Below are 14,958 nucleotides of genomic sequence, written 5' to 3'. Positions count from 1 at the left end.
GAATCAAGCCAAAAAATATAGTTCTGATTTGTGGGGGTGAGACCCCTTATATAGATGTTGGTGGTCCTTGAATTGGACTTGGTATAGGAGACTTGGTGATCAAGTCTCTGAATTAGAATGGGCTTTGGGGTCTTAAATAGTAGGAAACTGATTTCTAATCTTTCTAGGTCCCTTAGAGGCTAATCTGCAAGGATTTATGTCCTCATTGGGACTCTTTTCAATAGCTGATTTTCCCTTATTAATTAATTATGAAATTAATTAATATTCAAGGTTTTTTGGCCTTCTTTGTTCCATCAGGCCCGATCAATGTGTTAACCTTTTTTCTCTGAATGTCATACATCTTCTTATTGGGCCTAGCAGCCCAAATCATGTATAATTACTGTAATATTTAATTACATAATCAGGATTTATTTATCCTTATCATTTCCCCCCCAACTTTTGGGAAACCGTATAAGATTTCGCAAAAGTTAAGTTCGTTCATTCCCTTTCAGGGTATCATTTTGCGTAAAGTGTGGAGCGACCTACACGCTTACAACGATTTGCCTTGTACGTGGCTTCAGGGTCGTTTAAAAACTTCCCCTTCTATTTTCTTACCTTCTCCCTATTTTAAGGAATTTTCTGGTATTTTTCAGGAATTTTCCCTTTCTTCCGAGATTTTTTCATATTTTCTGCATTTTTCACAAATATTCTCAAATTTTCAGCCCTTTTTCGACCAGGATCCTAGTCGAAATTTCGACCTGGATCCTAGTCGAATTTTGGGCCAGCTTTTCAATCCTGGTCGAAGGACTTCGACTAGGATCCACGACCTGGCTTTCGACCACACTACAAGAATAATGTCAATAGACATCACACATTAGACATCGGTTAACTTTGCCACTGATGTTAAAAAAGTTTTGACATCACCCCATGTTTTTGTGATGTCTTTGTTCTTTGTAGACATCGGTTATAATTAAACCGATGTCTAAAATTCACCAAAAAAAATAAATTCACGCCCACCTTTTCTTTCCCTCGTTAGTGAAATTTTCATTCAGTTTTTAGTTCTACATTCCCCCCAATCCTAAAATTCTCCCCCCTTAACCAAATTTTGGTTCCCCCCAAATCAATCTTCAGACACAACAAAATCAAACCTCTCTCCCTCGAAACTCTCTCTCTCTCTCTCTCTCTCTCTCTCTCTCTCTTGATCGAACCTCTCTCCCCTCACAATCTCTCTAAACTCCGGCCATCATCTCACCATCACAATCTCTCTCTCTCTCTCTCTCTCTCTCTCTCTCTCTCTCTATCTATCTCTCTCTCTCTCTCTCTCGAACTGGAATCTCTCTCTCTCTCTGAACCTCTCTCCGCTCTCAATCTCTCCATTAAGCCTCTTTCAATTAACCTATCTACTTCGGTAAGTGTTGTATCTACTTGAATCGAACTGGTCTTCTCTGCATGAACACTAGTTTTAAAAGTTGAGGATTTTTGAATTCAAAACCCTAATTTTGTAAATTGGGGTTTTATCTAATTCGAAACCCTTATTTTTTTTATTAATTTAGTGTCTAAACTTGTTGCTTATACTTTTCTTCTCGTTGTATACAGGACCTAATCTGAGAAAAAGATTTAAAACTTTAGGTAATTTGGGTGCTTCTGGTTGTTCATTTGTATTTTTGTTTGTTTTTTTAATTTTTGTAAATTGTGTAAAGTTAATGATCCTTTCATGTCTACTGATTACATGGTATTCAATTCTTTCTTGTGATAATGAGCATGTTGGTAGCTAATTCCAGTATATACGTTTTTTTAAAAAATAACTAATAGTTTACTAGTATTTTTTTATATCAGTGGTATATAGCTAATTATGTCAAGGGGAACTGTGTTTGATATCTAGTTGAATGAATTTCCCTATATGTTTTTGTTAACAAATTGTTGTCACTAATTTGTACATGTTCAGCATTTAATTATAGTTGCTTATTGGATTCAGGAAGGTCACAAGGTATGCTTGAACGTCTATGACTTGAGTCAAGGAATGGCAAGGCAGTTGTCAATGACTTTTTTCGGTAAAGTTATAGAAGGCATTTGGTAAGTTCCTGATTGTTTCATTTGTCTTCTCTTTGCATGTTCTTTGCCTGTGTAAGCTAAGATTCTATTTTCATGAAAATTTAGCTTTTTATCTTTATGTTATGCATTTAGTTCTGGCATTTTAGTATCTTAACTATTTTAGTATCTCGAATCGGTGCAGTCCACTCGGTATGATAAAAAGACCCCTGTCCTTTGTTACTAGACTTTTGGTGCTTACAATCTGTGATGCCTTTGAACAAACATTTATCGAAGTACTGCAAGTTTGATTTTTTCCAGGTTGTTTTTGCTGGATTCTCTGCTGAATCTGTTGCCCAAAAGAATAAGTGATTGTAAACCAATGGTACTGATAACTTGCAATGCTGTCATGCGAGGGTCTAAGCCGATACGTCTCAAACAGATTGTTGACGCAGCACTCACAGAATCATCGAAGAATGGGTTCTCTTTAGGTATGTTTTCTTTTGTTAAAGAAAGACCGAGTACATGAAATAGTGTAACCTATTCGAGTCACAATATGAAATATGTGACCACTGATTGATTTGCTGATATGATTCTTTCTAGTTAGGGACTTATTGATTCTGATACCTTACCACTAAATGTCTCAAGAGAAATGCTTCAGTAGCACAGCAGTTTGAAGACGATAAAAAAGAAACTCAGAATATTATTTTCATGAGTTTCTTGAAAAATACTAATTACGTGAGTTTTATGTGCTAATTACTAATTACGATCTACCAAATACTCATGCATTCATTGAAATAACTTTTTACGGTTCCCTTATGATTGACGGGAATATGGTAAAATGATGTATTAATACTTGAGTAATATACTGCTATCATTTTCATGAGTTTTATGTGTTAATTACTAATTATGATCTACCAAATACTCATGCATTCATTGAAATAACTTTTTACGGTTCTAAAAACTCTTATGATTGACGGGAATATGGGAAAATGATGTATTAATACTTGAGTAATATACTGCTATTGTTTTTGTAATTTAAGTTGTGTTAAATTGTGTTAAGCATTGCTACTCTGCTAATAACAGTCTTGGAGTTTACAAGGTCCATCAAGATACCAAGGTTTTATCTGTGTTTGTGAACTCAGAACCAATTCGGGAAGATCAACTGGAGAATGCTGTCAAATTTCTTTTACATCTAAAAATTAAGGGATTTCCTGTCCTGTACAGACGTTCCTCTCTGAGAAGAAGGGCCTTACAAAGGAGGATATAGATGAAGGCCTGTGTTCAGATAAGTAATTTTACTATTCTTAATCATGAAAACATCTTGTTTTCGATGGCAGGATCAAAGCCCACCAGTTTCAACTGGTCAACCAGCAGGAGGTAACTTATTTAATTCAAATCCAGGCTTCCTTTTTAGTAATGTTGGCAAAATTCTTAGGGGATGGGTAATAGTCTTGTTAATTAAGTTTTAGCCATTATGTATATTAATGTAGACGGGAATCCGAAGTCATCAATTTTGCAAAAGATCAAGCTTTGGAACCCGCAGCAGATACTCCTATTAGCACTGTTTCTAATGCAGGGACCTTGGCGCAATATCAATTTGGATGGAAATAAGCTCTTCTTGTTGTGGGTTTACTGGCTATTTCAGGTGATGGGACCGCTTTTCGCTTCTTGTTGTGGGTTTACTGGCTATTTCATGTTTTCATGACAAGTTCCACCTCACCTTTTAACTTGAGAGGCGATTATGTTGTGCTCTTTTTAATAATCTGTGTTATTTCAACCCAGGAATTCATAGTCTGCAGTTAATAATCATATTTGACCTTGTAGTTCACCTGCTGGTCCTGAAACTCAAATAGTATAAACGATATTCTTGTTGATGAAAACAATAATGAGAGCCTGCACTTGCTAAGAAACGCATGCTACCTAGGTAAATAATTGTCTGAACGTTGGAATAATATTAATTTTTTATGTCTGAATGTTGTTGTTTGACTTGGTTTGGAAGTGCAGCAAAGTTTCTTGAGTTGTTTTAGGATATGTTATTGATGATTTCTCTCACTTCTTCCTCTAATGCTTCTGAAAATGCACTCCGACACAAGTAAATAGAAACTCATAAGTAATCAACACTTAGTAACAAACAAGCAGACCCAGTATGCACAACTTGAAATACGTCTAAGTTGACTGTTAAATTCTTTTACATATGTCTTTTTGGGTGGTTAATGCAGCACCCATGTGGTTGATTTGATCGTGCACATTGCATCTATCCAGTGAGTGGAGGATCATATTTGCTTGCTTGGGATAAAGCGGCTTGCTCATCTTGTCCTCTACAGTTGTTGAGATATCTAAATAATGGGAATTTATATGGGCCCTTGCTATCTTGTGTAGAGAGGATTTATGTCTCAGATTTTAAAGAGTGTTCAAAATGGGATAGTGAAAAAACTATCTTACAATTTTCATTAGACTGAATGTCTTCAGTTGGTTTCTGGAGAATGTAATAGTTTAGATTTCAGATCATATGTTTTACTATTTTAGTTGACGTTCTCAGACACCAATTATACAATTAGTGATGTAAAACTTTACACAATTTGGTCTATAAACTTCTTACACATCACATTCAATTAAGAAAAGCTGATGTCAAAAAAGATAATGTACATCACTTTAAGGTAAAAAACTGATGTCAAAGAAATCCAAGTTCAAGTTTAAATGAAATATAGAAATCACTTTGTTTAAGATTAAACTGATGTCAAGTAACCTTATAAACATCACTTTTAACCAAACAAAACTGATGTCAAAAAAATACAATGTACATCAGTTTCAGATAAACAACTGATGTTAAAGACTAACATGTTCAAGTCTAAATGATACATAGAGATCACTTCATTCTAGAAAATACTGATGTCTATACGCTAAATTAGACATCACCTTTCATTAAAGAAAGAGATGTTTAATATGTCATTTTACATCACCTCTGTCAAAATTATCGATGTTTTTGTGATAAAAAACATAACTCAATATATGTTTAATATGTTTTAATAGTTGTAATTTAGTTATTAAATAATTTTGTTATAGCATTTTTTGTAAAAAATCATCACATAGACATCAGTATTTTTCACTAAAATCGATATTCTTCTGACAAAAAACATAGCTCATGATATGTTTAACATGTTTAATTAGGTGTAATTTAGTTATTAAATAATTTACTTATAGCATTTTATGTAAATAATCAACACATAGACATCTGTTTTTTAACTAAAATCGATGTCTAATCGAGTATAGACATCGGGTATTCACCGATGTCTAGAATAGACATCACCGACATCAACATCGGTTGGGAAACAGCATAGACATCGGCCAAAAAGCGATGTCTATGTACTTTTTTCTTGTAGTGCCAGGATCGTAGTCGAACCTTCGACCTGGATTTTGGTCGAAAACTAGTGTCTTTCTTTGCTTCCCGGTCATTTGGTTTCGACTAGGATTTACGACCTGGGTTTCGACCAGGATCCTAGTCAAACCTTCGACCTAGATCTTAGTCGAGACTTCTGCGCTTATTTGCTTCCTGGTCGTTAGATTTCGACTAGGATTCACGACCTGGGTTTCGACCAGGATCCTAGTCGATTCTTCGACCTGGATTTTAGTCTAGGTTTTTGGACCCCATTCTTGAAAAATATTATGCTTGATTCAGGAATTCGACCTCGACCCTAGCTCGTCTTTCGACCTCAATCCAGTTCTATTATACCCGTAATTTTCGGGTGTATGTTCGAAAGAATTCGAACAGAATTCACGAGCTGAAATTCGACCTCAATCCTGATCCATTATACCCATAATTTCCGGGTGTCTGTTTAAAAGAATTCGAGCAGAATTCACGACTTAGAACTCGACCTCAATCCTGGTCTTATTGGCCTTCCTTCTTATCCAATTTGGATTGAGCCTTATCTTTTTTAGGGCTTTGATTTGGGTCTTCTATTTTCCCAAATCCTAATTGGATTTGGGCCTTCTATTTTCCAAATCTTAATTAGATTTGGGCTTTTTATTTTTCCAAATCTTAATCGGATTTGGGCTTTTTATTTTTCCAAATCCTAATTGGATTTGGGCTTTTTATTTTTTCAAATCCTAATTGGATTTGGGCCTCCCATTGGGCCTCTTATTAATCTGGGCTTAATATATTAAAACACCTTCTTTATAATTCTCTAGAATTTTCAGGAATTTTTATTTAATTTCTTTGGAATTCCCTGGAATATTCTGGAATGTTCCATTTCTGGGCTTTTTTCTTTGGGCCTTTATCCTTACTGGTCTTTTTGTCCCTTCAACTTCACTTTTTCACCTATATAAAGGAGTGAGTAGAGTCTACTGCTCCTCACTTTCTCATTTCTAAATTCTCCTTCTTTCTTCTTTTGTTAAGAATCTCAGAGCAATAACAGTAGGTCGGAGTATCTTAATCCCCAAAGCCTTTTTTAGGAGCATTACTTCAGGTAAGACTTCTCCCTTTACTTCTTGTGCTTGTTTTTGCATAGTTTGCGTTTTAAAATTGTCTCCATATGTGCCTTTTTTTCCAGATGGCTGATAAGAAAATGACCCGTTTGACCAAGATGAATGTGGCCAAAAAGTCCAATGAATTCCCCAATCGGTCAAGGTACACTTCCTTGATTGATATATATGATCAACACACGAGGGGATGAGAACCCGTCAGATGCGCATCTAGACGCGCACGACCATTTCAGTGCCTTCCGGGATCCAAAGGAGCTGGACAAGTTGAGCGGTTGTTTTCAAAATCAAGGATCCTTTCAAGCTAGTTCTTGTAAGTCCGGCCGACAGGGCTTGTCAGTGGAGGAAAGACGCAATATGCGTCTACAGGGATACTTTAAGGGCAAGTATTAGACTCCCCTTTCACCCATTCATCCCTGTTTTCCTAGCTGATATGGGCATCATCCCTTGCCAACTCCTTCCTAACTCTTGGAGGTTGATTATGTGCTATCTTTCGCAATGCACCAAGCACAATGTCTCTACCTATGTTGCTGTTTTTAGAAAGATTTTCCAGTTCAAGAACAGTCCCGACAAGAATCCGGGGTGGGTTTCTTTAAACCAGCACCCAACCGTTTCCCACATAGTGAACGTGAAGTCCATCCCTGACAACAACTTGGGGTGGAAGAAAGATTTTATGTTCGTCGTTTGGGAGGGTGGCGATTGGGGCACCCTATTTCGCTCATCTTTTGGGCTAGCCGTAGATGGGAGCCCAAACGATATAATTTTGTCTGAGGAGGAGACCAGAGCTTCCAACCTCCTTACGCAAGATAATGGGACTTCCCATTCTTGGGATCTTATCAGGGAGACCGTTCTTGTAGAACGCGGCCTTTCTCCCGTCCCTAAGAAGAGTACGTTTCCTTCCTTATCTAGTTGTTTTCGTTCCTTCTATCTTCTACTTTGCTAACTTCTCAACTCACTTATCTTATTTGTTGCAGTGGCTGAGAAAATTGAGGAGGCTACAAAGCCTAAAGACCTGGAAACGAGCAGGATGAAGCGTGCTGGAAAGGTGTTTAAAGACCCGCGCCTTGGGGATCATTTCCCGGAGTTCCTACTCCAGGCAAAGGAACCAGGCGAAGAAGGCCCCGGCCAAGTTTTAGGGACCAAGCAAAAACCAGGGTCTTACTTCCAACCTGCTTGTGGAATCCGGGGCAAGGATTCGATTGTTGGCAACACAGCGCTTGCCATGGAATGGTCTATGCATTCCATTTCCCCGGTTGACTATCAAGACTTTGTCCTTCAACAGGACTTGGAGGCTAACGAGCTTTTCGGAGCTCAGGCTTTGGCGACGGTACGTCTTTTTCCTTTGCCATTCGTAGTTTTTTTTTTGATTTTTTCCATTTCTTACCTTTGCTGTGTATCTTTTAGGCGAACGCCCATTTTCAAGGGGCGATTCACCAAGCCAAGGCTTGGAAGGTTGGCCTCGAGGATGCGAACAAGAAGCTGGAGGAGGCCAACCAAAGAATAGAGGCCGATGAAGCCCGACTTGCCTCATCTACTTCTGACTTGGAAACGGCCCGGGCTGAAAATGTTATCCTTAAGGCTCAAAAGGATAAAGCCTTTGACGGCTGGATGGACACTCAGGAGTTCAAGGATTTAATGGTGGCGCATGATGCCCTCCTTCATCGAGTCAGCTATAAGGAAGGCTGGGACGCCGCTGTGGATGCCATTCAGGACGAGTTTCCAGAAGTCCGGGAACAGTCCTCCTTCCCTTGCGAGTTCCAGCACTTGGGGGCGTTACAGATAAGACAAAATAAAAAATAATAACTAATATTCATCCGGAACACGCTAAATAAAATTATACAATTGATACAATCTGTCATAAAAAAATAAAAGTAGACCAATAAAAATTTATTAGATCGATATAATTTCATCAAGCTAAACAAAATAATAAACGGGCTTAAACTAAAATAAATATGTGAAAGAAAATTCATAATAAAATAAATATATAAAAGAAAACTCGTTTACCTAATTTAATGTCATCAGACTAAAACAAATTTAATTTATTATCCATTCGGTCTAAGAGAAAATAATTTTTACCTATTTACCCCGGATCAATAATATTTATTATTTTATTTTAGCTTGATTTTTCAAATTCAACTAATTATATGTAGTTTTTAAAAATTTTTATTTCAAATTGGATAAATAGTATAATTTTGTTTAGCCACACCCGGTAAATTTTATATATTATTTTTTTTAACGAAAACCATTAGACATATTATAATTATATCATGAATATTTATCTATTAATGAAAGTGTTTTATTTTAAATATTACAATAATTACTCTGAGCGAACCTACTACCAACCAAACTTTTATTATTTACCAACCAAACTTTTATTGTTTAGTTTTTAATATAATTGTGTAGATATGGGGTATAATTTGGTACAACGATTATCCCCTAATTTTAATTATTAAAAAATAAATAAATTGTCCTACTAAACTAATAAATAAAAAATTTAAATACTAACATTTAAGCTAGTAGATATTAAAAAGAGAAGCATCTTCAGTTCTCTAGTCCAATAAGTAAAGCTAACATCACACTTCTTGGAGACTTCTCTGTTGCAGCCACCTTCTTTTGTACAATGATCCAGTACTGTCCCAGCGTAGCTTCATTCTTTTTGCATCGGAAAGTGCCTCCACTCAAGACGGTGATGTATGATCGGACTTGCTGTGCAGATATCGGCAATTAGCGTCATTTCGACATCCCCTGGGAGTGTTTAAGTACGTGCACGGCTCCTGATGCGGATTCAGCATAGATGGTCCTTGCCCAACTATTTGAGTGTTTGCATGCAACGAAGAGCAGTTCGTGGGACGGGTTGAGTGACTAAAGGCGGCTATCATATTAGCAGCAGCCTGCTGGTTGACCATTAGCAATGTAACCAAATCATTCACTAAAGGATTCAGACCCATTGCTGTTACGAGCTTGTGTCCCCAGCATAGGTATCAGAGCAGTTTGTCCTGAGATAGGGTACGGGTGCATCTGGAGTAGAGGTGGATTCCTAGGCAGAAGGGATGGCAGCCCATTTGTGGTGGCTGTAGGCTGGCGGTTTGTGGCAAAGAAAATATAGCCACTGGTGATATTGGAGGTTCCATTCTCATACCAGCAACCGTTCCATTTTCACTGATTGGACTCTCAATCTCTATATCCGATTCCCAGTTGGTACTTGGTGAGTAATACAGAGGTGACATTGGGGTCATTGTTGCTTCTGGTAATCGTATGTCATTGTTAATTAGGCTCTTATTGCTGCTTGATGTGACCATTGAAGAAACGGTTATTGAAGGGGCAGAGGATTCACCAGTAATGCAATGTGAATTGTGTCCAGGAGCTGTATTTTCCCTTGGAAAGGTAAGTAACGATTCAGGAATGGTTGCGATGGCACTGGCACATGACTTTCCTTTAGCTGTCGAATCATATATTTTTATCAGTTTCTCCACATCTCCTGGGTTCTGTAGGAGACGCGCTAGCAAGTCCAGGTCAAGAACATCCTGAGCAGGCACCGAAGATGTCCAAGCAATGGGTTTGGGGATGACTACTCCAGTATTTTCTCGGACACAGTAAAACTGATCAGGGTTTTCTCTGGGAACTGATTTTGTTGGCTCGATTCCAGTGAAACTTTACCCGCTGAAAAACTTACGAACAGTATCTGTGTCGAGCCATTGCATGAACATGCCCAAATCAACTACAGGTTCACCTTGCCCCAATGTGACGCCATTTAAAGCATTTACGGCATCAATAGCCATGGACATTATTTCATCATTCACTGATGAAGTATTCAGGAATGGTGAACTGTTGTTGAGCAGGTTGCCTTTCTCCTCTATGGGTATTATCAGTGTTGTGCTGTCTGAATGGTCAGTGGGCTCCGCCTGAAATCTGACATTAAAATAAAAAGTAAAAAAAATAATCAGAGGTGCTAAATTAGGATAAAGTTAAAAAGTAGACTCGAGAACAAGAAACTTTACCTAGGATCACTTGGTACACGTCTCGCTGGTAGCCTCTATGCTCTCTTGCCCAGCAGCCACACCACAGTTAATATCCAAAGTTAATCTGTGTGTAATATTCAACATCAGAACTTATAATAGAAAAGTGCATAGCATCTTTAACTAAAAAGATATCAAAATGTATGTAATATCAATGTTTCAACTCATACCTTTGGAGGACACATCCATTCTATTTGTAGAATATCCCCATGTCTTCCACCTATCTTTGCATCCACCGCCTTATGAACACCTATCTGTGCAGGAAATAATAAAAAGTTTAATTATTATCACTTCAAATGTGATTCAAAATATTTTCAGTCTTGAGAATAAGCATGAACTCCTGAAAGGAAAAAGTCTAGCCTAAAAATATTTAAAGATAGATTTGAAATTGACAATATTAAGATGAGAACGTTCTAGTACGATGAAACCAATTCTAGAAAAAAAATTGTCCTTAACTGCTAATTAAACATCAACTCCCTAATTAGCTTGAAATAGTATGGGGAAAGCAAGAATTTTAAAAAATTATGAAGTGTGACGATATATCAAATAATGCGACATCTAAGATACTCCCTTCATCCCTTTCAATTGTTTACATTTTTTAGAGAGTGTCTGACACGCATTTTAAGGTGCATATAAAGAATAGTTCTGTATTTTTTTTAGAATTTTGTTTTTTTAATAAAAATTAAAACATTCAACTTTTATTTAGAAAAAGAAAATTGTAAAAATAAGTTACATACCTATACCTTTTATGCACCTTAAAATGCGTGTCGGACACTTCCCCAGAAATGTAAACAATTGAAAGGGACTGAGGGAGTATATTTTATATAAGAGATCACTAAATACGTGTGCACCTCATTGCATATTCTTATTCCTAAGGTGCGCACAAAAAGTCCATTACGGCTAATTAATTAAGGACCTTGATATTAATAAAGAGAGGCTTTTCACTTTGGCAAAAAGAAGAAGATGGAAGGCTTCTCTCACCCTTCATAGTTAATAACACATAAGACAATATGTATTTTATCTTTGAGGATTCTAGATCTACTTCTGAAGATTATAAACACCTGAGTCATATAACAAATATTATCTTAAGTAATTATCTCCATTAAGGTGTTATACGAAGACTTTATATGGATCTTATACTATTATTTAACACATTACAACCTCAGGCATGATAGCAAGTCATACTTACATATGAATTTCTTAGTTCGATTTGAATTGTAATACTTAAAAAGATTTGAGAAGAAATGTGTATACAAAGCTGATTACAATTAAAATAATTGAAGTCAATCTGTTATTAATGAGTTAAACAATAACAACAACAAATATCATAACATTATATGCAATCTTGGATTAAATATAAAATAATATTACCCGTATATCTGTGAACGTGGAGGAGGAAGTAAAACTTTAACTTTGATGGAGCATTTTCTTCATTGCTTTCCGGCTATGTTTTAGAAATTTGATTTACATCATATTCAAACAAAAAAATGAATTTAGAAAAATAAATTAAATCTAGAAAATATGGAATCGGATGAATTTAACGGTGATAAAAATCTAATAGTATGCTTGCAATGAAATAAATTCAGACAACTTACTTATATCGGGATGATGAGCATTTTACAAAGACGAGGACTTCTTGCGAATCCGGCAAATATTTAAAAAATGCAAATTTATTGGGCCTAAATCTCAATCGATGATATAGAAACTGTTATTGAAATAGTAATAGGAAAGTGGTAAGGGGTGTATCTGAAATGAGTTTTCTAATTGGTACACAAACTTTAAGTTTTGTTATTAGATTAAATGATAATGATCTTAATTGGCTCAAAAAATGAAGGAGATTTAGATCTATATGGTTTGATGCAGAGTGGAGAAAAAAACTGATTTAAATCTATATCGAATAATGGAGAATGGGGGAGAAAAATAGAGATTTTAGATCTATATCGGATGATGGAAATCTGGAAGAAGAAAAATATTTGATGTATATCGGATGATGGAAATTGGCGGAGAATAAATGAGATTCAGGTTTATATCGGATGACGGAGAGTGGAGCACGAGAAAAGAAAATTAGATCTATATCGGACGATGGAGGGTGGACGAGAATAAAAGATGGTTGTGATGGAAAAGATACAGTAGGAAATGAAAATTATTTATAACGTCTTTCGAAGAATCTAGAATAGACGAGAGGCTTTCGAAGAGTCTAGAATAGACGAGAGCCTACATGAGGATATAAGTGTCACAAATCAATGTTTATGTTATATTAAAAAATGATAAGTAATATTTATTTAAAGCATTTTTTTTATATAAATCTATATTTAATAGAGTCAAATGCATATGGTGTACTCGCTTTTTGGTTGTCACATCACTTGGGATGGTAAATTTTAAAAACCGTAACTGGTGAATTTTCAAATTTTTACAAACTATTAAATATGACTAACTATATTACTCGTGTCAAGGTTATTTCAAACTTGTACTCAACATGCCTGGTACATACTATACTTAAACTATCATGTTAAAATATGTAAGTTGTTAAACAAAAGTAGATCTAACTTTTATTCGTCCAATATAAAATTTCAATATAAAATTTCAATAGAAAATAACATTTATTAAAAATAACATCATAAAGGTGGTCGCCATTTTAGTCATTTTTAAATTCAAGCCATATACTTGAAGCAGTAGCATGTAAAGTTTGAATTGATTTTTCTTAATGACTAAACCCCGTGAAAAATTAAAAGAAAACTGGGGGACTCGCAGGTATGAGTTGTGTATAACTTTTATAATATTTAAATTTACTATATGCATTGCATTTGTAAATAAATCTTTCGCATTAGTATTAAGAAAAAAAATTCTATTTACAAGAAAATAATTATTTTTACGACTATTAATATATGCATAAATTAATATTTTCTATCCTTTTCCACTTCCAATTTTTTTACTATTTTGGTATATTTATAGTACTCTATGAACATAAATTCTATAATCGAAATAATAAATATGAGCCGTGTAATTTTTGACTTTTTTCATCAACATATCTCTAGAAGGCATATCATAAGATTTCACTAGCAAAATTTAATTAAATATTAGAAATATTCTTCCTATTAACACAATTAATGGAAAAATTAAAAAAATTGAGACTATTTAAAATATAGTTAGATATTAAATAAATGGGGTGTGCTCGCAAGGCTGATTCACGTAATTGAATGGTGCTAAGTCATCCTCTGCCCCGATCTAGAGAGAAATAAAGAGACAAAGATAGGTGAGAGAAAAGAGTGGGAACAAAGATGGTGAGAGAAAAGAGTGGGAACGAGAAAATGGGAGGGCGAAGATGGAGGGGATAGTGAGAGAAGATAAAAAGAGAGAGCGGGAGGGGCGGGGAAAGGAATATTAAATTCTGAAGGAATGGAGAGACATGAGGAGAGAGGTAGATGGAGATAGGGGGAATTGAGAGGGAATGGAGGAAGAGGAAGTTGGATAATATGAAAATGGAGTGTTGGATGATTGAATGGAGAAGTGGCGGGGGCTTGGTTAGTGAAAGACCCCATAAATATTGGGTTATTACGAGGTGGAAAGAAGAATAAAACAACAAGTTAATTGAATTATGGGGGACTCTACATGTTAATGGCTCTTTAATTGGTAGAAATTTAGTATTAATTGGGAGGCCTGGCTGCCAGATTCAGTTTAAGTTGCAAATATATAATATATGGAAAATACTAGAGCCCCATATATTGTGACAAATTTTTCCCAAATACTTTTCAATTTGTCTAGTGTGTGTCAATAGGCACATGTTAAATACTAAAAACTATAAATTTAAAGCATTTTAATTTAGAGTATTTGGTAGTTTATAACCCACTTTTATTTTTATTTTTGTAATTTGGGTCTACATTATTTTTATGTGTCAACATACACCCCATAAAATTAATTTCGCTTCTATTTGTCCCCCACTCACCACTTTCCATCCAAGATGACCATTAATTTTAATCGAAGTAGGGGCATTTCAGAAAATTACTAATTCAAACAGAAAAAAATAAGAGTAATTGGCACTTTGTAACCCATTTCTTTGGGCATTTTTTCAATTCGGGTCTATATTATGTATCCTTGCAAGTTGCACCTTTAACTTTTATATGAGGGGAAAAATTAAAAATTTCTAGTATCCAAGAACAAATTGCCACATCATTCGATTTCCCAATCCAAACCTACAAATAAATACATGAATCGATTGCAAATAGGGCTAATCAAAACCTATTTATGTAGTTGTTGTTAATGCACCGATCAAAATAAGCAAAAATTATAAAAGTTTGTGTTTATTCTGTGCATATGAGCACATCATAGAAAAACGAATCTATACTCTTTATTAATAAGCGAAACTATGTATAATTTGGTGCTAAAAGTACCAAAGTACCAAATTTTGCTACTTACCTGATATAAGTTGACTTCCATTCTCTATTAACTTTATTTTTAA

The 14,958-nt window shown here is 35.4% G+C and overlaps 1 long non-coding RNA gene across 1 annotated transcript; it reads left to right on the top strand.

Annotated features, from left to right (window-relative positions):
* Window positions 1–1,490: 1,490 nt before the first annotated feature.
* LOC141717393 (uncharacterized) lies at window positions 1,491–2,426 on the top strand. The gene is made up of 3 exons (XR_012573630.1): window positions 1,491–1,608; window positions 1,955–2,052; window positions 2,329–2,426. It is a non-coding gene; the product is annotated as an uncharacterized LOC141717393 (long non-coding RNA).
* The last annotated feature ends 12,532 nt before the right edge of the window (window positions 2,427–14,958 follow it).

Source organism: Apium graveolens, chromosome 4 (assembly GCF_009905375.1).
Source record: "Apium graveolens cultivar Ventura chromosome 4, ASM990537v1, whole genome shotgun sequence".
NCBI lineage: Eukaryota > Viridiplantae > Streptophyta > Magnoliopsida > Apiales > Apiaceae > Apium > Apium graveolens.
Note: the sequence above shows the minus strand (reverse complement) of the source record. Positions and strands in the feature narration are given on the sequence as shown.